This window comes from Poecilia reticulata, linkage group LG21 (assembly GCF_000633615.1).
Source record: "Poecilia reticulata strain Guanapo linkage group LG21, Guppy_female_1.0+MT, whole genome shotgun sequence".
NCBI classification, from domain to species: Eukaryota; Metazoa; Chordata; class Actinopteri; order Cyprinodontiformes; family Poeciliidae; genus Poecilia; species Poecilia reticulata.
This window is the reverse complement of record NC_024351.1, coordinates 11,721,875-11,747,221: the sequence shown is the minus strand read 5'-3', so window position 1 is coordinate 11,747,221 and position 25,347 is coordinate 11,721,875. Positions and strand designations below refer to the sequence as shown.

At 38.4% G+C, this 25,347-nt stretch overlaps 1 protein-coding gene and 1 long non-coding RNA gene across 3 annotated transcripts in view; one reads left to right on the top strand and one right to left on the bottom strand.

Annotated features, from left to right (window-relative positions):
* tmem121ab (transmembrane protein 121Ab) overlaps nucleotides 1-25,347 on the bottom strand; it is a 61,876-nt gene that overhangs the window by 4,184 nt on the left and 32,345 nt on the right. The window lies entirely within an intron of this gene.
* Nucleotides 6,503-24,674, top strand: LOC103457386 (uncharacterized). Of its 2 annotated transcripts, XR_532428.1 has the most exons (4): nucleotides 6,503-6,586; nucleotides 7,319-7,423; nucleotides 24,168-24,236; nucleotides 24,616-24,674. It is a non-coding gene; the product is annotated as an uncharacterized LOC103457386 (long non-coding RNA). The 2 variants fall into 2 exon arrangements; XR_532427.2 differs by lacking the exons at nucleotides 24,168-24,236; nucleotides 24,616-24,674 and adding an exon at nucleotides 10,445-12,351.

Genomic DNA, 25,347 nt, shown 5'->3' with positions numbered 1-25,347 from the left:
TATATCCATCCATCCATTTTCTTACACCCTTGTCCCTCAGTGGGGTCGGGAGGGTTGCTGGTGCCTATCTCCAGCTGGCGTACCGGGCGAGAGGCGGGTTCACCCTGGACAGGTCGCCAGTCTGTTGCAGGGCACCACAGGGACACACAGAACAAACAACCATGCACACACACCTAAGGACAATTTGGAGAGGCCAATTAACCTGACAGTCATGTATTTGGACTGTGGGAGGAAACCGGAGTACCCGGAGAAAACGCATTCCCGATATATATATATATATATATATATATACATTTTTGTCCTGTTAAATATTTTAGCTGCTATGTTTTTTGGAGCATGTGACAGAATGGATTTGAGACGACTCAAAGGGCATCTGTCTCTAACAGAAAAAAAAAAAAAAAAAAAAAGCCAACACATACCAGGTGCTGAATGCCCAGCAGGAATCCACCTTGGGCATTGGCCTCATCCATAAATAAAACAGCATGTGCAAACATTAGCATGAACACAGATTGGGGCTGGGTAACAAGAACGTTAACTGTATTAAAAGAACAGAAACCTCTCCGTCTGTTCCAATGTGCTTTACTTTAGCAGAAACCAGAACTTGTCATTCTACTCTGTTCTGCCGACTCCTGCTGTCGCCGGATCCCTCCGGCTAAACACTTATGAATCACATTAACGTTTATGTCAGCCTAGATACCATTTAAATCAAGATATAAATGTAACACTCTGAAAAGCCCTGGCAGTAATCCTACAAACTCTGGTTAAATAAAGTCACTTAGAAAACTTCTGTAATGTAGACATCCAAAAATATTCTTCCACTCCAGAAAAGGAGCAATTAGGGTAATTTAGTTAATGTAGTGACCCAGATAGAAACAGAATTTAATATGCAATATTCTCTTTAACTTAGTGCCTGGCAATCCAATTGGATTCCTTCAGCCTATTCTAGTGTTTCTCGTTGTACTGTAAGAATAATGAAGCTCTAAAAACTTAATAAGCCTGTATCAGAGCCGAGAACATTGTGAGGCTTAAGTTTAAGTAGCTAATCACTGCAGTAATAGTGACCTCATTTTGATTATAGCAAAACCTGAAATAAACACAAATGCTATGTTCACTATAGCGCACATATATAGCACACTATATCTGTTATGAAAGACGTCTCCTGGAATACAAATATGACAAAAACTCAGAAAGTGATGTTAACCATCCCACACTGAGACGTTGGGATTCCAAGTATCTGGGTAGCAACACACTACGAATCATTAGGCATTAAACATGATTTAAACATTAAACAGGAACACAAGCCCAACATAATTAAACCCATTTCAGAGTACTCACTGTCTTTTAGGTTGGGAAATTTTTATTTTGCATGGGTAATATGACTCTTCACTTCACTATTAGCCCATTGGTAGGCTATTGAATTTTTTATTTGTTATGCTTCCATGGCAGTTAAATTTTTTTTTACCGATACGTAACTCATAACTAAAAGTTAAAAACCCTTTTTGTGTAAATATCTCATGTTACAACATTGGACACCTGTGGCTTATAGTCAAATATGGCCTATAGATCTAGAGCGGGTGTGGCTTATGCTCAGGGGCGCCCGATAGTGAGGATATACGTATGTGTGTATATATAAAAGACTTTTTGAGTAAAGCCCTTTCAGTTTGGCACATGTGTGTACTGAATGAACACAGTGTTGTTTTAAACATGTCCGCGTGCAGAATATTAATGTGTGGAACTAAGTCTGCAGAAATGCTGCGGCTGCAGTTGAGAAGTTTACCAACCCCCCCAAACCTCCCGGCTCCAGCCACAACTACTTAAATAAAACCTACTGACAGCAGACAATCCCAGCTTCCCATCTGACACTTTCAGCCTAAATCAGTAGCTGCAACTGTCAGTATAACATCAGCTCTTGCTGTCGTGCCACCATCTGACTGCACTGATGGTCTTCCTCCAGGCTTCAATTAAAACTCTACAAACTCTTTACTCACCGATGGATATATATATATGGGTTTTTTTTTATTGTGATTAATTGCCTTATTCATCAGAATAAAGATATCTCAACATCTCTGCATGTTTATTGTGGTGGCATCTGTGAATATGGAAATGAGTTCTTTGTCTCCCCTCTGCAGCTTGCTGACAAGCACATAAAAAAACAGGTCATGGCAGCACAGTGAGGCATCCACGGAGACTGTTACATAAAAAGAATGGAAAAAAACAAAGATAACACAAAAGTTTCAGTTGGCTACATTAGCACATAGCGAATGATATGTAAACAAATACAACTTTTCTTCTATTGGCCTGAAAATGAAACCCCATCTTACAAGACACAAGAACAAGTGATGCATTTTATACACACCACAAACACACACACATATTATCTATCTGCATTCAGATAGATAAACATAGCAGATTTGCTACAAGCCAGAAAAACATGTTGTCTTTGAACAAATCGGCCGAATATTATAATTATTGGTTTCCTCCGCCTCCTGATCCGTCACAGCTGCACCATATCAGTAATCACACACCTATTTTCTATCCACTGATCACTCTTGCTGGTATTTAATATGCTCCCTGGTTTACTTTTTCTGCTTCATCCTCTGTTTTGGGATTTTCTGATGCAGCAAACACCTTTGTCTTCTTTTACCCTTGAAAATGTTTTTTTTTTTTTTTTAAAGTCTTATATTTTGATCTCCTTATTTTGCATTTAATTCCCTGTGTAACATCATTCTACAAGATGTTATCCAGCTTATTCATAAAGAACACTACATTAGAAAGTTTCTTTTCCCCCCTGAAAAGGGTAACAATGAAGTAAAAAAAAACCACAAGCCCGAATTGTTAGCCCCTCAAGTACAAAGCCCTCCTGAGTTTCTGAACATTTTAGAACAATTGCTAACCTTTTAGCAGCATTGATTAGCTTCATTGTGGCTCTAGTTTAGGTCAAATGCAATAAGCGGAAGCGTGTGCTGTAAGTTGCTCCGCCGCTATGTCTATGTCTGGTATTTGGAGACTTCTACTTCTTTCCCATCACGGCGAACCGAGCTCACCGTGCGAGTGTTTTAAGTATGCGATGAATAAACATGAGTTTGTTTTCAGACCTGCAGCGTGAAATCACTGACGGAAAATTGGCCTCTTTGAATATGATTTTTGAGAGGTTATCTTTCATCAGGCAACCCCATCATTTAAAAAGCCCACTAATAGATCCAGAGAAAATGCATCTTTTGTAGTGCCTTGTGACAATTTTGATTGGTGCCCTGGAGTGCAGAGCAGGAAAATAACTGGGTATCTGAAAAGCATCTTGATTTATGGTCAGGCAGAGCAGGCCCAGCATATGAGTACAGCGCCAGAATTAGCCTAAATTGTAATCCAAGTGCGGATTTGATTGTTTAAAACCCATTACGTGGAGCGGCGCTTAAGTATGAGATTAAATTCACAAGATGGTGATTAATTGACTGATTAGCAGAATGCTGTGGATCATTAGCATGCAATAAAGAGGACAACACCCACTTATGAGAAACGTCATATCTGCACCAAAACGCCATTCGTTATCAGAAAAGACTTTGGGATTCTTTCCCAAATGAACAGATTAGAGCCCGAGCTCTAATACGAAACTGGTAAATTGAGTGGCTTGAAAAGTCTGGGGAATTATGACTGGGGCATGCAAAACATGGATCCCAGTGTGCCAATGGCGTGATTCAGTTTGAGCGATGAAACTGGAAGCAAGAGATTAGATCAGAGATTAGATGATTATTAATATTTTCAGTCTTTGTCTTTATGAAATGACAGCAGGCATTAACAGCATCTTTTAGTGCTCTCCGTGCTGCATGTATAATACATAGCTCAAGGCAGAAGATCAGTCACGGATGTTAACAGAATTAGAAGGAAATTTAGGAAGAAATGTCCACAGATATGAGATTGGACAGATGTGACAACCCTCATTTCGTATCTTTGCTTGAATTCCTTTTCCTTGTAGGAGCAAAGGGCCTTTGAGGGTAGCACTCTGTGTAAAGCACTCCTCACAGACTTCAATTACAGCGTATTAATTATGGTGAACTATAAATAGTGAGAGTGGAGGACTGTGAACTGGTAGGACAACATTCCCTCACAGGGGGAAGCTATTATACTGTCTGTGGTCCAGGTTATTATCTCTCTGGCCAGAGTTTCTTTGTCAGAGGGTTATCTAACAATCTGTGTCTGTAAATGTCCACAAGGCTCCACATGGATCACAGCAAGAACACACGTTTAGCAGCAAACACCATTACAGCAAATGTTGTTTTTGGTCTGTGATTTTCAGTGCTATTCGCTTCCTCTTTTAGCATTTCGTTTGGGTAAAACCACAAGTTTTTATGTGTTTTGCTAGCATTTCATGTGACGGAGCAACATAACGTTTTGTTTGATTGTGAGGTGGAAGCAACTGAAAATCTGAACAGTGCGGTGTGCATCTGTGGGAAAAAAAACTGTTCCAGGCTTGTCTTGAGATTCTAAGCGATATTTCTCTAATTAATGCACTTCTTCCCTAGACTGTTTGGAGGATTTGTAGACTGCAAATCAAGTTAAGGCCTAAAATGTTATCTGAATTGTGCTTTTTTTTCCCCAAGTTGTTCTTTTGAAGATCATGAATGAACAATTATCCTTTATTCATCTTGTTTACTTAATTAACTGTGTGCTGCTAGATTGATGTTTGTGTTTTGAGAGACAAAGAGTCAGCAGATCGGTGAGCCTTTCATCCCACTGAGGCTTTGCTTTAATGTGAATATGTTCTGACACTTTGTACACCTTGTGAGGCTTGTGAGATTGTGCTTGTTTACAGCAGAAAAAATCATTTCATTCTGCAGCTGTGGACGATGTGCTTTTTTTTTTTTTTTTTTTTTACCTGTAGGCTTCAAAGGAGAAGGAGATGTTTACGCTTTCGAGTCGCCATATTGTTATACAATAAACGAGCAGCATTATAGCCACAATTCTACTTATTTTTTTTGTACCGCATTCTTTCAAAATCGAAAGGATGATCTAATGTTTATTTCAATGGCATCAACACGGCAACGGGATGGCGCAGGTCCCCAGAGTGGGCCGTTTTGTACAATATTTATGTCAGGTTGTCTTCATTAGGCCCAGAATGGGGACCATATGTTGTCTTGGCCGCCGGCCATCTTCGTCATCCCGGCAGGTGTTCTTCACCGTCCTTTGTGTTACTGTACAGGCAGTGCTTGGCTGATTTTGGCAGAGACGTTAGATTGCTTTAAGCGTCCCCAGTACACAGACTACAGCTCAGCTAGGCAAATGCTCTGAACATAGAAACTTAACCCATGTGCACCTGATTTTGTGAGTGTGCGTGCAAGATCCTGGAACGTTCAGAGAGGAATGCAATTAGCAAGAAATGCCCTCTTTCAATTTTTCACAAACTGATAATGTTCTGCCACCATATGTTGATATACAAAGCACTGACAAACTAATCACTGAATATAACATTATAAAATCCCCTGATAGATTATAAAACCACCTGGTTGCAATTAAAATGTTTAATTTCCCATATATAAATGTTAGTTGCTCCTACAACATCCCCCAGGTGCTGAGTAAATTTTCTAGACATCTTTAAACCACTGGAATACAATATTTAATAGATCACAAACTTTTCTTCAAATCAGGTTTTCTTAAAGCCTTCAGGGCGTCAAACGCTTTCAGGCTATTCATCATTCTAAACAATTTTTAGCACTGAGGGTAAAGATCTGAAAAGAAAAAAAACACTTTAAATAAATTTATTTCATAGTGATGTGCTGAACTCCATTAAACAGTTCTGAAAACAAGCTTTGCAGATTTTCCTCTACCTCTGTCACACTAATACAGAGATAGAGCCTTGCACTTCAATAGCATATGCAGTTTAATCTCAAGCAAAGTCAGGCTGCCATAGTGTTGGTGATGGCCGCAATATACATCTCAGATACTAAAACTGCAAAAAAAGAAGAAAATGTATGCAAATGTTGGGGCACATAGCGTGATTTAACTTTTTGGTACGCTGTGCAGAGCGTACACTGATGAAGGCTCACCTCAGCTTGTCAAATGCTTGAAATGGCTGCCTATTTTCTAGTTAATTTACCTAATTACTACATCATCAACTCTTGGGGGAAACCATAGACTGTGTAAACAGCATTTACTTTCATCCCAAGATGGTGTGGTGTTAGTCAAGTACTAAGAAGGAATAGAAGAACAAATGGTGTAAAGAACACACAATGTTTCTCAGTAGGGGCTTCATTTCTTCACATTTAGACACATGTCAAACAAGATTTAGACATGTGTTAGTCCACATATGGCAAGAAATGAAAGTGTGTGACAGCAGACATCATCCTGTATCTCACAGTCGTATGTGATGCCCACTGGTGTGTGCCCACAAAAAAGAAAAAAAAATGGAGCATGTATTTCTTTGAATGCTTATCTGGTTATGATGAGAAGCTATTTTAATTGCTCATAAAAATGGTTCACGATGGTAGGTGTAGTAACAGTGTTTCACCAGCAAGTGGCGCATGGAGGCTCTGAATTGCTCTGGCGTTTCTCATAAGCTACACGGACTGCGTCTCATTTACATGCTGCTTTTCAGGTGAGAATAACACTGAAGTTTATTAAAAAAAACAAACACTTTTTTTTATCATTTGGGAATGTTCGGGAAATATTTAGGGAAATGTGTCAACTTGTCAAAGATGCAGGAAGAGTTTTGTTGTGTTCCGGAGCCTGCAGTGGCTAGTGGAAGTAGCCAACATGTCGTGATGCTAGTTGGCTAGTTGGCTAGCATACTGTAGCTACGGGCCCATAAAATATGTCAGTGTGTGATTAAACATGCATTTAAAGTGCAGTGAGCCAAAGCAATATGTTACCCGATGAAATTGTGACAAAAAAATATGTTGATGAGATTATTTCTGGTTTAAGAAAAGCTAATGTTGATGTTCCTGTGTATGTTGGAATATGTCTACAGAGATCATGCATCCAGTAAATTACTGAACTACAAATTGGGCTGCACAGACAGCTATGAGATGGTTTGTTCAATAAATAAAGCTGAGAGAAGTTGGAGTAACGCAGAATGTGTCCCCCGTGTGCTCATTTACATGCTGTTTTTCAGCTTTATCTGCTGCTGACAGGTCTGGAACCGTGATACCCATTTACACATACCCGTCTTAAATTTATCAATATTGCTCTGCTGTTCTCCCTGTGCACACGTTGGTTCTCTCTGGGTACTTTGGCTCCCATCCACAGCCAGAAAACTTGACTTTTAGGTTAATTGATCTCTAAATTGCCATTTGGAGTGTATGTGAGTGTGCATGATTGTGTGTCTCAGTGCCCTGTGATGGACGGGCAGGCTGTACGTGGAGTTACCTGCTTCCCGTCGATGTTGATGCTGGAAACAGGCACCAGACCACCGTGTCCCAGCAAGGATAAACTGGTAAGACGGAGTGATGGAGGGATGCTCGGCTGGTGTAGACATGTATAGAGGAGTAGCTATTTGACTAGTGAAGATCAACATGGCATGTTTTATTTCCGTTACATGTCCTCTTGTATGCCCTATTTTGAAGAGTGGCTCAGAGAATCTGTCTTTTTTTGTCAGGTCACATTTATGCTAAAACTACACATGAAATTTTGGATCATTAATTAAAAATTCCCAGATAATCTGAGCAAATTAGGAAATAAAAGTTAACATTAAAATGCTTCAGTTAAACTTATGCCATAGGAATTGTTTGGGTTGTCAAAAAGATTTTTTTTTTAAACAATTATTTCTTCACATGGGTTTCATTCCTCTCGTAATAGAGAGAATCACTCAGATTAAAGATTTAATTGTTTTAAAATTTATACTCTGTGATAATACCGCTGCGATCACGTATACAGTTATTTGAAGGCCTTTTATACATTTTTACTAAAGAGGCTGTTAACCTTCTCAGCGCTTATGCTGACTGCACATATGTCTTCAGAGGACAAGTATTTGAAACCCAAAGCTAATTTTTTTCACCTCCTATTACAGCTGAGTGTTGCAGATCATCTCCCCACATTGTTTGTGTGTAATAGGCATTTAGAGAGCAGTGTGTGTTGATCATATTCTTATAAAATCGAACCGAGTGCAGCTGACAAGGGATGGATAGAAAGCTGCAACGCAGTGGAGTCTCCCATAATAGTCATTGTACAGGATGATGCTGAAAGCAGCACAAAAGTGCTTTCCTGCAACTTGGCCACTATGAGCAGAGACAAGGGGGCTTTTCAGCATGACAGACGTGTCTTTTTTTTCCCCCTGCCAACTCTCTAACGGCCATAATGTGCGCTGCATCAATCAAAGCGTATTCTTTATTCACAAAGCTGGGGAGAGGATCAAAGGCGCCATGCCACGGCAAGTCATCATCAAAGTGAGGAGCAGCCTCATGGCATCCCACCCTGTATTTAGTTAAAAGAACAGGGGGTGAGGATGACCAGTTAAGCATGTACACACCGGACCCATGGACCTGGAGGCAATTATCACCCTCATTTAAAAGACAGAGGAAAATCTTTTGAGGAAAGAAACATCCTCATTTTTAAAACGGTGGAAAAATCCGCAAATGAAAACACAAAAATAGACTGGAGGTATGAGGTATCACCTATCTAACACTATTCATCCAAGTGGTTTCACAATTCTTTTGCACTTTGATTCCTGTGACCGTAAAGTCTTGTGTTAGCCAGGTAGACAAGCAAATCATAGGGGACAACAACCCCAAGATATTTACAGAATTGTGATATGCAACAGTAACAATTTATTTAAAGTAACAATTTCAAAACAACCCCATGTATGTTTCAACACCCCCGAATATTGGAGAGAGGAGCTCCAGCAGATTTCTGTTAAAGCACTTCAAATATTTGTGACGAGTTAACCTGAAAAGCATGTTCTGGTTTTTGTGGGAGAACCAAACAGTGTCATTTGTGTCACTTTGCAGCCCCCAAAATGTATTTTTATCTTCATCAGCAGTCAATGAAAGTTTAACAGTGCATTTCTATGTGTTCTTATTCATTTGTATTTGTATTTTATTGACATAAAACTTCCAAATAAAGTATCTACATTTCAGTTACTTGAAAGGACCAAATCTAACCAGTGTTGCACCAAATCAAAAACGAAATTATCACACAAAAGATTGACTCATTATGTTAAAGTGTTGTTTGCAATACAGTTATTTTTGCATTTAACTTTCTGCCAAGCAATATTATGTTTTTTATCTGCAAATATCTGTTTTTGCTATGTCAGCCCACTCTGTGTGCTGTTGGTTGTGTGTCGTTTTTCATTTGTCTATTTTTGTCCTTGCCTGTGTGCCATTTGTAGTCTACCTTTTATTCCCCTAATGCAACTGTCTCATTATTTGTGTTTTCTCCAAATTTTGGGCATATCTGCCTGGAAGCAACCAAAATATTTTTTTTAACTCCACAAACTAAATTACCTTCCAGAAGAACTGTAACTAACAAGAGGTATATTTCATACTGGTTCACTAGTTGAGAGTGCAGCAGCTTTGTAAAAAGCACTCTCTGCTTTAAAGAACAATAAATCTATGCAAAAGTCAGAAATACACGAATCAATTCAAAATAAAGTTTATGTGACGTAAACATTACAGCAGCTTTATCCTAAATACAGAAGGGGAATATAAACTGAAGCACTGTTGATATGATACATCGGATAGGGAAGAAGCTAATTATTGTTCCTGACAAAGTTGGGTACAAAACAAAACTTCTAACGTATGAAATCACAATGGGGTGAAATGACCAAAGCCCACTTCTCATTCTTCTCGTATTGTTTGGGGTTCTTGAACTTTTAAAGTACTACCGACTCCCCTCACTTCCAGTACGTAACTTAATATAGGGGACCTCTGTTTTTAGATTCACTCCAACATGGTTTACATGCTGTCACTTAATCAAAAAGCCTCTTTTTCCTTTTGAAACAATAAAAAGAAGTAGCACAGAGGAAAGTGAATAAGAGTCCTCTTTGTTTATTTAAAATATTGATCACACTAGCTTTTAAGATAAAAGGTGGCACTGTTCTCACTGCTCCCTTGGGCATGAAGGGGCTGCTTTATACTTGTTCATAGGTGATGAGAACAAAACAGAATAAATCCATTGAGAGCCAACATTATCCAGTCTGTGCAGACCTAGATTAGAAAAGGGGAAATGTGACTAAATGAAAGTATTATAGCTCACTACATCTGCGTTCAAGGACGTAGCAGCTGACCTGTAAAATATGCATTAATACCCAAACGTACGTTAGCATCTAATGCACTTGTCAGTTTTAATAGTAGAAACGCAACCTTGCTCCCGAAGATATTACCCCTCATTTTCTTTAATGTTTCCAGAAATGGGATTCATTGACGCTAGACCGGTTATAAATCCCAGCTGCGCTGTTCATTTTTTTTATTAAAGACCAAAGGTTATCGATAAATTAATGTTTTCTTCTTTTTTTTTTTAGTTCTCTACGTTTCAAGAAGCCTTCATGCGCACGTCAACATCTCCTCACTGTGATAATTGGGTCGTCCCTTCGGCTGATTGTTGGACGCCCCTTTAATTTTTGAAAGTGAGCACCACAGAAGAGCGTCAAGTTCTGCAGTCATTACCATTGCCCCCTCTCCTCTTTAGACACACACACACAGTCATCTCTGGCTCTGGAGCCGAACCATGCTAACACGCTATTACACACCCTGCAGCTTTTAATTCTCCCCATGCACTGACGCAAGAGTTCAGTATTGATTTGTCCATGTGATGGTGGCTCTCGTATTCATTTCTCTAATGACAATTTGGGCGCGATCGCACCACCAAGACAGTTATTTTCATCCGCACGGGTTTTTACAGGGAGATCCGTTTTAATCTTTGTGCCAGTAACCCGCCCTGTGTTCCCCCCACCCCTCTTTTTCTCCACTCCCAAGCTTACTGTTTAGCCATGCTTCGAAATCCCTCCTTCTGTGTTCACTGTCACCGTTTCTAATCTGGCAACCCTAAGGGAGGTGGTATCCATACCTCATTCCAGTCATGCTCGCATGCCTTTTCTCCTTCCGCTCATCCCACTTGGGGGTAAAATGGCTTTCTGAACACATCAAAACCTCACAGGTCCAATTCAGTATTTGGTTTTTCAATTGCCTCATTCCAGCAAAACACTGAAATTTAAGAGGTAGGAATCCACCACTAAAAGCTAACTTTGCTTTCAATCTCAATTAAACAGCCCTTTGTCCTGCTGTTGCAGCTACTTTGCATGAAACAGATGTACACTTGCAGATAAAAGGGCAAGAAGTAGTCACCTTCATGCGGCTTTGTCATAAGAGGAAAAACAAGGGTGGAAGAAAATGAGCAAGGAGATGAGAGGGAGAGAGTGAGACAAGGCAGCAAGTGCCGCTTTTCCTCCTGACTGAATAAAACGCGAAAGAGACGTGATTCACAGAGGATTTGAAGAACTGCTAATGAGCTAGGGGTTAAATCAGATACTGTAGCTGTGCTGAGGAACCTGATTTCACTATTAGCTAAGGGTTTTAGAGAAGGGTGGGTAAAAGTGGAGGGGGAAAAAAAGCAACAACAAAAAAAAGTCTCTTCCAACAAGTCGTTTGATCTTTCTTTCAGTCTTAAACTTATTTTCTGGAATGCACATTAGGGATTTCATAGATGCTGGGAGAAATGTTCCTCTTTTTAAGGAGGATGAGGTGTTTGGCAGTGAAAGAAGTTCTTTGTTGCATTCAGTTCCTGTAATGCTTTTTATTTAACCAGAACGGAGAGAGTGCTTAATGAAATGTTGCCTTGAAAGTGTCTCGGGGTTAGGTATTTGGTGAAAGTGACACAAGCTTTGTTAGTCATAAAAGGAGGAGAGATTTTTAATCAGGATTGAAAAACGTTTGTTTGACGCACTTTAATAGAAAACATTTTTTTTTCTTTGCATCTCCCTCTCCTGAGGTGCAGTCTGAAGTTTAAATTCACTCACGCTTCTTGCATTTCTCCAGTTTATCTCCACACACTGGAATATTATAAATCAAAAATATTTCCTTCTCTTTTGTTTTACTGTGGCTGCTGCTGTCAAATGGATGTTGGCCCATATTCTGTTATTTTCTCGGGCTTATTAGCAATTATGTATAGTGTCACTGGGAACAGAGTTTCGAAGCTTTTGGCAAGTTGTGATGAACGAGCTCAGCAGTGAGCAGTTTGTGTTTAGATAATGATGCTGTGCAGTTCAACTGCGAGACTCGATTCAGCTGTCGCCCTCAAATATAAACCATTTAAATGTGATTTACTTTGAGTTTTTCACTCTGGCTCTCGGAGTGAGTGGAAGCCTACTGAGACGTTTAATGTTGTCAAAATTTGAGAAATATTTTAAGTTGACATGAACGTTAATTAGGAAGATCCAGCCTATACTAAATGGCTGTATTCAATGTAGAATAACCCAGTCCAGATTAAACTTGCCTAGAAGTCAGTTTTCAGTTTTCCCTACAATCACAGGTGGTCCTGAACCCAAAAACCCAAAATAATGTATGTCTTTTATGCATTTTTATGTCAATTCACCATTTTACTTCCACCTGCTGTATGGTTTGTTCCAAACATATTTACCATATCTTAATTGTGTATTTACTATATTGCCTGGTTCCATCGCTCTGTCTGCAAATCGTGGTAATAAATGTTCATGAAAATGAAATGAAAACAATAGCTAATTTGTAGCCACAAATTGAGCAGGTGGCACCTGCATCGTTGGCAGGAAGATCTAGTCATGGGAAAAGTAACTGAAAAATCAAAAGGAGAAGGGAAGCACATGATTTGTTGAATACAGGTTTGAAATGTCAGCAAGTAGTACATGAAACATCCACTTGTTATGTTTTGAAGGTTTAAGAAAGGACCAAACCACAGACATGAACATATGCGATTTAATGAAATTCCCCGAAAACACTTACAGGAAAAGGATAACGGGAAAATGGAATGGCAGGGAGAATAGGTCACATCACGGGGAAAAAACGGCAGTCGGTGGGGAACAATGCAAACCGGAGAGCCTAAATGCAGGAGGAGAGGTGGAAGTGACAAAAGAACCAGAAGAGCTAATCAGGAGGGAATAGTGCACCGCTGAGGGAGAATGCAGGCTGAAGGAAAGTGAAACGGAGAAATGTAAAAGAATTGAAACCAACTTCAACAGTAAACAGAAAGGAATGCTAATCAGAAGAAATGAGTCAAAAGCACAAATGAGAGGAATTGAACTGACGGGGAAAAAACTAAAATATACTATAACATGTCAAGATGTAAGCAAATGAAGAAATGATCAAAACAAACAAAGTGAAGAAATACCACCAACCAAGGCAGCTTTTATTTATTTATAAAACACAGCTGAGGAAAGGGATGACATAGCAATGGACCAAAATTTCAAAAGCTGTCTTAAAGTTGTAGACTCTTGAATATTCGGTTTAGGTTTGAATAGTTTAAGTATCTTAGATTTTCATTTAGAGATGATTAAAGGCAAACTTAATTCCTTAAACATTAAAATGGCATTTTTATTATTATTAAGGAAAATTGAAAGCTACCCCACAGAATCAAAACTTCCCAGTTGATGGTGTTTCTCAGATTTGTACTGTATATTCAGTAAACTAGGATCCATAAATGAGTGAGTCTGACTCCAAGCCACAGCTTCACCAATGAGCAGATGACATTGGTTTGATTTTATGTTGAACTAAGGAGCACTGGACAGGATTTCAACTTTGAATATACTTGTTACCTAGAGTTAAAATAAGATAACTTTGACCAGTTTGTTCAGTCGCTTTGAGTCACTTGTGATATAGCTGCACCAACTTGTCTGGAAAGATATTGTCACACTTTAGCACAACCTTATAGATGACATTCAACATTTTTGTTCAAATAATGAAGGTAATAAGGAAGACAAGTTGGTGCTCTACCTTTTTGTAATCGGCTCCTTCGAGAAATTCCAAGTCCAACTTAACATCCAGGTTATAAGCACTTGCTCGACTGCATCCCTTATTTTCCCAGTATGGTTATTGTACACCTGGTCCTCATATTTTCTGTCATCTCCTCCTTGCTTGCGGCATCTCATTTGTCTTTTTCACTTTCAGGATGAGGTGACTGTTCACAGACCATGCCCCAAAGTGCTCGCCAAATTGTCTGTCGTCACCATCCTGTCCACTACTGACAAACCCCACAACTGCATATAATCTGATTATTGATAAAGAGAAGAGTTTCAGCTGTGAAGACGAAAGAGAAAACGGGTTCTCTAGTGTGAATTACCAAAAACCTATATAATATTACAAACTTATTGAGTTCTTAGAAAACAGGAAAGCATAAATCTGTATTATAAATCAAAGAAAGTTATTCATGCAGTACTCTCTGCTTTGTTTCTGTGGTGCTAGACTTGCAAATAAAGGTCAATAAGAAAACCACAGTAGTGTCAAGTCCACAGAAGAACTCTGTGACTTTCACAATATAAGATCATGAGCAGGCCTGCAGTCAGAGGGCACACATTTATTTATTTATTTTTTAGGTAAAGTACAAGATAAGACCTTTTCCGCTACCCAAGACTGTTTTCTCAGACTAAGGTCAAAGGGACTGTGGAATCACACACAGCTAGTCCGTTCCTTCTAGCTTTTCTCTGCAGACATGCAACAGCCTCAACTCTGCACACTTCTCAAGAACTCTGTCTCCTTCTCTGAAGGCTCTCCTGGGGCCTAACGGCTCCTTCAAGGCTTGTTACTGGGAAAACACCTCACTGTCCACAGAGAAGCTGATGTTGTCCTCAACACACTTCTGGTGTAATTACTGTGTACCTCACAGACAAGGGTCCCAGTCTTTCACATAACAATTTGTCTGTACAGCGTGAACTTCCTGTGACCACCTCCTCACATTTCACTTTTTTTTTCAAAGGTTACAGCTGAACAAAGTGTAGACAGTAGATATAAAAAAAAAAAATCTAATTGGTCTGTTTTTCCAATGACGAAAGGGCATAGGAACTGCAAGAATAATTAACATTTAAACGTAGTAAAGTTCAAAGTCTCCTGAAGCAGTTGACAAATTAAAAGTGCAATAGTTGAGGTAGAGACATTTCTGAAATCCAATGCCATAAATGCATTTGTGTGTGCCAGGTACTGTAACTTGTCTGATGGACACTCCTGCAGTGTCTGTAGAAACTAAGGTCTGAAACATTAGTGCCACCAAACAGTAGAGCTAACTTGCTGCTGAGGTTAAACCGTGTTTTTCAGGAGGACAACATTGTTTCCCTGGGGGCGTAATGTGTCCAGGACTCTGTCTGCTGTCGACAAGCGCTGCTTTAATCTTGGCGCCGTGTCTTCAGTTCTCCATTTGTTCCTTTTAAATCTGTGCTCATGTCAACTCATGTTTTGAAACAGACACACAGACATAATTTAGCCAAATTTTAGTTTGTAAACTTTCACTCCAAAAATCTTCAGCTTGAAAGATGAGTTAATTTATCATTACTGTTACTATTTGCATTATGTGTAATACTAATATTCAGCCTAATATACAACTACTTCCATGTGTAAATTTGTTTGAATATATAAAATAAATATTCAATTCACATTGTATGGACATCATTTTTAAGTTAGATTGAAAATTTGCACAACAAAACGTTGTTCAACATGACAGAAGTCCAACATTACTAAGCGGATTATTCACTGTTTTTATAGAAATCATATTTCTACAAGTTTGGTGAAGTGGAGTATGACAAAACCAGTGGAGTGGGTTAACAGACACCTGCATGCTGCTGATTCAGTATAATTAAATCATTAACTAACGGGTGTATTTGATATAATAGCAGTGTGAAATTAAGTCAATGAGGTCATTCCTTTTGTAAAAAAACAAAACTTGTGTGACAAAAAACCTGTGGCAGAAAAACGATAGCGCTTATTTAAGGTAGAAGGGAATGGATGTTAATTATGCTAAGCTCTCCTCTGATAATCTGAGTAAAATGGGTCATTCCAGAGGTTGTTCAGAGAAACGACATTCTGTGATTTAGTTGTTGATTAAAAAGTGGAAAATTAATTTAAAAAATGATGGACTGATTGGCTAAACGGATCCTAATTGTTTCATAACATAAACCAAAACCAGAAAGATGAAACTAAATGGATGTGGAGAAAAACCGAAAACGGTCACACTGATCAGATTACAGAGTTGCCAAAAGCAAATCCTGCACCGATGCTCAAGTTTCAAGAGGTTTCCAGTTACTCGAGTAATTTCATAATTAGAGAACACATGTGAAGCCAAGCTATCGCTAAAACTCGATGTAAAGTAAAATTGTTGAAAAAAATGACATATGAAAATGTACAATTCCAAAAGCCCCTGGAGGACTTGGAGCTTTATTTGCTTTCTTTAAACACAATTTAATAGAATATGGCAGCAGTTAATGAAATGAGCATTCATGAACCGTCGCTGCATAAAATGATTTCATTTTTTTAGGCATTTAAAATCTAATTTGTTACTGACCACCAAAGAGACATGAAAGCAGAAATAAATGTGCACCTGACATTAAGTCTGACAACTGAGAGAAACTGAAAAGATCACCTGCATGAGAACGTGAGCATTCAGATTCAGTGCATTATACTGTGAATGAGGACGGAGTGTTCCTCTGTTTCTTTCAATCACTGTCACAATACTAATCTAATGTGTAGACTTTTTTTCACCACAGGCCTTTCTGCTTCCCAGCCACGGTGCATTTTCAACAGTGAACAGTTATTCCTTTCATCTGCATACTGATGGTTTCATGATGTGAAATGTGGTATGATGATTATCACTTTTTTTTTATTTTTTATTTTGCCACATATTTTGGCATGTGTAGTTTTATCCAAACATTTTTTTAACTAATTACTTTTGCATTAATATCACAGTCGTGGTTTTATTTATTTTTTCCGTATTTAGTGATTGCTGACTATTTTAGACTGAAAGCTCAATGCATAAGTGATCCCAAGAGATCAATTTGGTTTAATTTTTGTTATTAAGGAAGGGTCACCACTGTGAGCATTTGGCATGCTGAGGTAACCGAATGGACTGTAGCGTTGGCAAATTAGCTTTCTGTACTTTATTTAAAACATGAATTATTTGCCAAATAGTGAAAAAATGCAAAAATGATAGTAAAACAGCAGATTTCCTCCGCAAAGATCAACAATATATTAGGTAGCTATGGGAACAACCACACAGCAGACATCTGACTTTTAGTGCTGGTGCTCAGTAACAACCAAAGAAACTCATTCAAGGTAGCTATGGGATTTTTATTCATCCTAACATTAATAAAAATCACATCACATAGATTTTAATATTATTTCCATCATCTCTATGGAAGAATTAAAATTGAATATTTTGGCAATATGCGACAACTAATGATGAAAGTCATCCATCTAATAATTTGCACTGTTGTGTCAATGATTGCCACTTAAATCTTAATGCCAGATAAGAATTGCTAAGCAGCATTTAAGCATCAATGACATGTGCTTAAACATAATGGCATATTCAGATGTACTTAATGCCAGCATCAGTTAACGAGATCTAAAAATGGGCTTCAAAGAGTGACAAGAACATGAGGTTGCATGATGTAAACAGCTCTACTGAGCCACCCAAACAGATGGGGAGCACTAATAAACTTCTGGTATGTCATGCTTTCCGAACAGTGCTTTACAGTCATTTATACGTAATAAACATGCAGACAAGTCATCGGGACAAGCAATTAAAACATGACATATTAATTATGTGACAGCAGACAATTAAAATGTGGATCACAGAAGATGCAGAGTAAAATAATGTTTAGAGAAGCGGAAGTTGTGTTGGAGATTGTAGGAGATGATGCATTGACTTGTGCTAATGTTGTTTTTGGGTTTTTTTAGCCGTTTTTTTTTTCTCACCATTAGTATATTGGATAATGTGTAACATATCTTTGCTGAACGTGAATTTTGAGGCTATGGTTCTCAACCGGAAAAAGATGGAGTGCCCCCTCTGGTTGGGGGTCAGTGTCTGCCCCCCAACAATGACAAAAGACATCCCTTATGTCTTTTGTCACAAGTGTTGTTAGGGCAGAACAGGAGACGGACTGATGGATGGGGCTTCGTCTGCAGTAATGTGGGCACTGCTCCGATATGTTGTGAAAAAAGAGCTGAGCCTGAAGAGCTCTTGATTTAATAGACCGTCTATGTTCTAACCCTCACCTATACGGTCATCGGTCATGAGATATGGACTGAAAGAACAATGTCCTGGATACTAGAGGCCAAATTGAGCTTCTTCCCAAGGGTGTCTCTCCCCTGTCATACAGGGGGAGAGTTCAACCTAGAGTCGATGCTTCTTTGGATCAAAAAGGAAGTCAATTGACGTAGTAACGGGCATCTGATCAAAATGCCCCCTGGGCACCACGATTCGGAGGTCTTCTGGGCATGTCCCACTGGGGAGGAGACCCCGAGGAAGACCCAGAACTCGCTGGAGGCACTACACATCATGTTTGACCTGAAACGCTTTGGAATCCCCGAGAATGACCCGGGGGATGTTGCCATGGGTTTCCCTCCTGGACCATTTCCCCCACTACGTGATCTTGGATGGAATGGATGCATGGAGGGAAAAATCAGCAGAAACCACAACATTCATACTGAACATTCTGAAAAAAAATAGTTTTTTCCTTCTGTTGGCATCAAAAATATAAATTTGCTTGTAAAAATGATTCACGTCACTTTGTGCAAGTGCAGCTAGAGGACTCTGTCACTGTCTCTGCTGTGGCCTCCACTTTACTCTTTATATGTGGTGGCTTCATATCACCCACAATCAACCTCTCCTTTTTTTCCGAAGTCAGAGGGCTAATCTGCTGAATACTCATGCTTCTTAGACCGTGGTAAATTCAAAAGGACAAAAAAAAAATCCCATATTTTTTCAGCGGCAATTTACTGCTGATTTTTGTCTATGTGCTCTGCATGGTGTATGCAGCCTCTGATAGAGAAAGGTCAGGGTAAAATATTTTGAAAGAGCAACGCCACTCAACCATATCTCTGCATGTCAGACATTCAGCGACATTTTAGCCATCGAAAAAGTAAGCCAAAACTTAAAATACTTGGGGGAAAAAAAAAAGGTAATCCGTTTTTAAAAGCCTATTTTTGCTGATTAATGCAGTTAAACAAATCTTTAACAAGCACAAACTTACATAAGCTTTGGTCCCACCAATGTCAAAATCAATGTTAGTTGTAGCTCTGGCAGAATTTTTAGAGTCATTATTCTACTAAGAGGTAAATCTTACAAAAAATGTGCCAAACTTTAAACGGACGTTCTTCTTTCACACTTCCATAAAGATAATTTCTGGAGTGATTAATACCACTTGAAAATCAGCCAAGAGGACCACAGTAATTCCTCCTGTCAGTTCAGGAGGACGGTCATGTCTTAGTAGGTTTGCAGAAATTGTACGGGGGTTTTTGTAAAAAGACTATCAAAATTTGAGAAACTATTTCATATCCACAGCTTAATTTCAGATCTATGTGATGAGATTTTCTAAAATAAAAAAAACCCTTCTCATGACTTGCGCTGGATTTTAATTAGACGTTGTCGGATTAAAACAAGCTTAGTAATGGTAAACTTTCAGATAATTATTTGATGTATTCTTTTTCTTTATTTTTTCAGTTATGCACCACTTTGTGTCGTAGTACATAAAAGCTCAACTACATTTGTGCCTGTAACATGATCAAATTCGAAAGCCTTTGAGGGGTATCTCGAAGTCACTGTGATCGGCCTTTTGTGACACAAACTGGTTCTTAAAACCAATGTCTTCATAAATCCTGCCTTGATCTTTGAGTGATTTGTTTCTTACTTTAACTTCTAATGTAAATACTATTCATGAACTTAAAAAAAAAAAAAACCCAGATAAAAACAAATTGTCTCTTGCAAACTCAAGGTCTCATAAAGCTTGAGGGTTGTTTTGAGCAGAAAAGTTAGTTTCATCAATCAGCCAACTGCTGGCAGCCTTTTCAAATGAAAGCAGCCTCCATCTGTTGTAGAACTATGCTGATGTATTCAGCACACATGCTCACACACTCCAGGCTAGCCTGCACCTTCACAGGCAGCGGAGTGTGTGAAGAAAGTGGTTTAAAAAAAAATACACAAAAGTTTGCTGTCGTTTTGTTCAAAATGTACTCCATGTTTCTGAATTGATTTCACTTTGGGATTTGCTTTAACAGAATAAAAGCCCCCCCCAAAAAAGAAGAATTAGCAATTCATCAAAAAGTTAGTGGTGGTTTAGTCTTGCCAAAAAAGTAGGTCCCAAATTATTCAGGCCAAGGACTTCTTATTTAGCTTTCTTAGTGTCGCTATTGACTGTAGTTCTTTTTTAGGTTTTTTATGTCCTCTCTGAGAAGCTGAGCCTTATTTAACTGCCTTCCACATTGACATGCAATTTAGTTTTGGCTAATTATAGGGTGCAGCAGTCATATTTTTTTTTATTTTTTTTTCTGTGACTCCTAGCTCTCCCTCTCTCTTTGACCCACACGCCTTCTTCTCACACAGGCAGAAACACACACATCCACCCTAACCATGCAAACAAAATTACCCATCTGCTGATTTTCACACTGAGGCTGAATGTCACGTACGATTGGGAAGCAGCACACTGACTCTGGGTGGGGGAAAGGAAGAGGGAGAGCGAGCAGACGAAGAAACAAGAGACGGGAGGGGGGGGGGGATCCAGCAGTTCATCTCTTCCCTGCTGTTAAAGGCCATTCATAAATACTCAGCCTTATCTGCCTCAGTGTAACAGATTCTATGGGACTCTAGTTCTTCGGTGTTTCACAAGCAAAGCTTTAAATCATCCCAACACCGACAAGAAGGGGGGAACAAAATGCATTCTGACAAGAGAGGAAGAGCGAAATCCGAAGGAAGGCAACACTGGAGTAGCCCGCTAGCTGCGGAACATTCAGGAACGCCGTGGCTGTAATAATGAGCCATTCACAGAGCCGCTGTGCTCAGTTTGAATGCAACAGGAAGACATTTTTCAGACTCTGAAACCGCCAGAGCTGAGGCCTCAACTTTTAAGGCAATTTTTACAGGACCAATGTCGTACACTGTCTGTTTTTCTACACCATGCAGTGAAATGCATTCAAACAGAGAATATTTCAAGAAATTTTCAAACCACTTAAGTGCAATAAATTTATATAGATTATATGTCAGGATGTATAAATATTGCAAACCATGCCGATAGGTGAGTCAAATGGATTAATTGAAACTGAAATCATTTCTTAAAGATAATCTAAAACATATCTATAGCAATAGATTAAAGCATATATTTCTTCTTTTTTATATAAAAACTCAGTTTATCTGTGACTGCCCATGTTGAAGAAAAAGAAAATATATCAAATTGTATGACTTCACTGGCCTCATTTTTAAGTACGTTCAACAACCACAATATTAGGCACACCTTAGACTTGGCAACTTTTTTACATTTAATTGCCAGTTTTGGTGAGCTTGTTACACATGCCTTGGTTTCCAGGTCTTATAATACACAAGTGGCACCAGCTGTGGTCTCTTGCTCTAAGGTTTGCAATGTTGTGCTTTCAAACGTGAATCGAACCAGTTTGCCGCTTCCCCTCTGACCTTTGACATTAACAAAGCAGTTTGGTCCAAAGAACCGCTGCTCACTGGAAATGTTCTTTTTCACACAATTCTCCGTAAAACCAAGAGATGGACGTGTAAAAAATACCTGAAGACCAGATCCTAATGCTCAGTTATCAAGTAATCTTGATACATATTTTTTTAAAATAATTTTCCCTTCTGTCAGTGTGGACACGGAACACAGGACTGGAAAGTGAACTATATATATCAGAACTATAAAATAAAGATGAATGTTGACATTTTATGCAGAACAAATTATTGTATCTCTCTAATCTTACATTTGTGTAAACTTTAGCGAGAAAGAGTCTATATATTCCTCATTTAGTGCTAAGAATATTTTTTTAAAAGGTCACAGTGATTCCAGACTTTGATGGAGAACCTGTAAGCGTACTTGATTACAACTGAACATTCGCAATAAATTGGAAAATATTACCATCAAGATTTACAAGGCACATTGCACTCAGTAAAGGTCACATACACATACTATATGCTGCAAAACCTCGTGCTATTGCTGTCACCAGTAAGTACATTTTCGCATCTTTAAAATTCAGCAAATATAATTTAGCTGGACCTAAAGCAAGAACCATAACTATTTAAAACATAACAATATTGGCCTACTCATCAGCTAATATTCAGCTTTCTACGGAACACGAGTTAGAAGTAAGACAGAAAATTATTATATTTATATTGTATTCCATGTACCGTGGAAAAATCGGGTTATTAAAAGCCATTTTCACACTTCATTTGCAGCTAATCTCATTACAAACTGTAAGTATATACAGTCACTTGAAACAATTAGGATTCCTCATTTAATGTATTTTTTATTTATTTTTTTTGCTAAGAAATTCACATATCAAACATAACATGTCTAGTTTGTTTTTTTAATCTCTGGACTGGAAAGTTATTTAATAACAGGTACACAAAGCTAGTCTCGGTTTTTAGTTTAACCAAAAATGATAAAGAAATTTGTTTCCTAACTGAGGAAAACATTATTACACCCTCCTCTGGACGATGTAGTAAACCGAGTATTTTATGTGTTTTATGTCATTTTCATTTTTCAGGGTCTAGGTAAGCTTCTGATTGGTTTGTTGTTTGGGGTTTTTTTTGGGGTGTTGACATTGTTTCTCAAGCATTCTCTGAAACATGGTCAAATTCATGGTGGGTTCACTAAAGGTGAGGTCCTGCTACAGCAAAGCATCCCCAAACCACTTCCAGGCTGCTTTCAGGGTGAACTTGCTTGGATGGCCAGACCCGGTCATGTTGGCATTCACTTTGCATGTAAGACCACTGACGGACATTTTTTTCACTCTTATTGTTTTTTTTTTCTAGAAAATTTTTGGACTGTATTTGGGACATTATAACAAACTTCTGCGTAGGAAATTCTGTTTTTCTATCGTGGTTTAGAACTCAGGTTAGCGGAGTGCTCCCAAAAGATTTAAAACTGAGAACTAGCACTTGGCCAAGTTTTATTACTTTATGTATTGGATTTTGTGTAATTTTATTATCATAATTGTATAAATCTTATACAACTTTTTGTCAATGTTATGGTTTAGTTCACCAAAAGCGGTTTGTTTTGAAACTTATCCAACATTCTTAGTGTCACATTTAAACACACCATTGTGCTCCAATAGCCAAACCTATTGGCCAATTGGTTTAATTTTCTAAATAATATTCACAACTGTGGTGCAAAGTCATGTGGAGTAACTCTACAGACAAAATTAATATCTGCTGCATAAATAGGAAAGTTATTCACTTTACTTGAAAAATAAAGTACTTTTAAAACCTTGATGATGTCACAAACATTAGAGTTGTGTATTACAGTTCGCATTAATATCAGTTATCTCCATAATTTCTGTGTAATTACTTAGACCTCAAAAAATGAACATATATGGAAGTTAATTTGTTTATTGTGAAAAGGACTATGGACTATGGACTTCATCATTTTTTCGTGTAAAATGAAAGACCTAAATGCAGCCAAGTCTCCAGATACAAAATGTGAAAAAACAAATAATAAAATGCATTTCAAAACAAAACTAGAGGCTATGCAGTTGTAGAAAATCCAGGGAACAAAATTCAAATAAATCAACTAGAGAAATATAACTTTTCACTTACATACGTATAATATAAAGGAAAAATTTCTCAGCAGGAGTGGCTAAAATCCAAGAGCACAGTGAGTTAATGATTAGAGAGAAATAGGTGTTATGACACACAACTTAGGATCAGGTTAGAGGAAAAGAAATTATGCAAAACATGAATTCAAAGCAACTAACAAGACCAAAATATGAAATCGGAAACTGATACACATGGAAAGAAGAGCAAGTCGAAGCAAAACCCCACAAAATCTCCAAACCACGACAGAAGCCTAAAAGAAATCAATGTTGGTAACAGTTGTTAGATTAAGAATACAGTACAAATATGTCTTTTGTCTGTTTTCTGCTTCTCGGCCTGGTTGTAAACGTTGGGTATCCACCAGAGGGAAATGCTCCAGTTCTCTTATTTCTCTCCTTGAGTGAGCCGAGAGTTCGCTTCTTTTTTTTCCACTCTGCGGTCTCTGATTCCACACCAATGTTTGCCCTGATTTCTGTCTTATTTCACAGAGCTCGCTCTACCTATGCTCGGGGGCTTCGACTGACCCCCTCCATCGTCAAAAGATGTACAGTAAAACCGTATCCTTCCCCACCAGCACCAGTGGCAGAATTGTCTCAAGGTCATGTTATTAAGTTTATAGGTATAATTTTGATAATCAGCTCTTCTATTGGACAATCCCTCAGCTAACTAAGAAAGTAGTTAGCTACACATATGATGTTACAGATCTTTGCCTTTATTTTAACATTATGATTTAAAATATGCTGTTCCAGGAATCTGCAGCGCATTAGTATGTAAAGTTATTGTTTAATCAATCATTTAATCAATTTGCTGAAGTTTTTCATCAAGCTTATTGCATTCTGGTCTTTTGTAACCATTGGACAGCACACAGTTTTGACCAAGAATGTAATCATTCAGTTTATTTAAGGAATTGTTTATGCCCTTCATGTAATCAATAAGAAGTCCTTGCAGTTGACCTCAGCAGAATAGCTTGAAAAGGACTTCAAAAAGGTATGTCTTAAAAAGTAAAACACACCAGAGGAGTTCACACTCTTTAGCCTTGCGAGTCATGTAGCAGAGAGTAAATGACCACAAACTCCTCAGAGTGTTGTAGCTCTCTGGCAACCTTACCTTACCCAAGAACACCACTGGGTTTGTGAAACATGTCCAACAGAAACGGCTCTTTCTGAAAACACCGAAACATCACTCCCTACTTGCATCATCATAATTCTCCATAGATCTACTGAGAGGTTCTGAGGTCCTGTATCTTGGCGCGTTGCTCCAGTTTCAATACAAACGAGAGACGGCCCTGGAGAGGATAGTGAGAGAAGCTGGGAAGGTCACTGAAATGTCACAGCCCTTTGTCTGGGGCCATGACGCTGGAGGAACAAGTTTTTATTTATTTTTTTTCCCCATTGATTCCTCATTTCCTTCCTATGAAGTTTTTAAACTGTTGCCATCAGGCAAATAATGCTGCAGAATGAAAAGCAGAACAGCCTCACAGCTGCACAGCTTTCAGCCTGAAGTTCTTAGAACCTTGCAATTATTGTACTTGTTTTATGTTTCTTATAATCTTTTTTAATAATCGGGGATTTTCCGAGTAAAACGATAACCTCTTTTTGTTGTGGTCTATTTACTTCATAGCCAAATAAAAAATGCATTTCATTTAACTTGACTTAAGACCCCACCGCC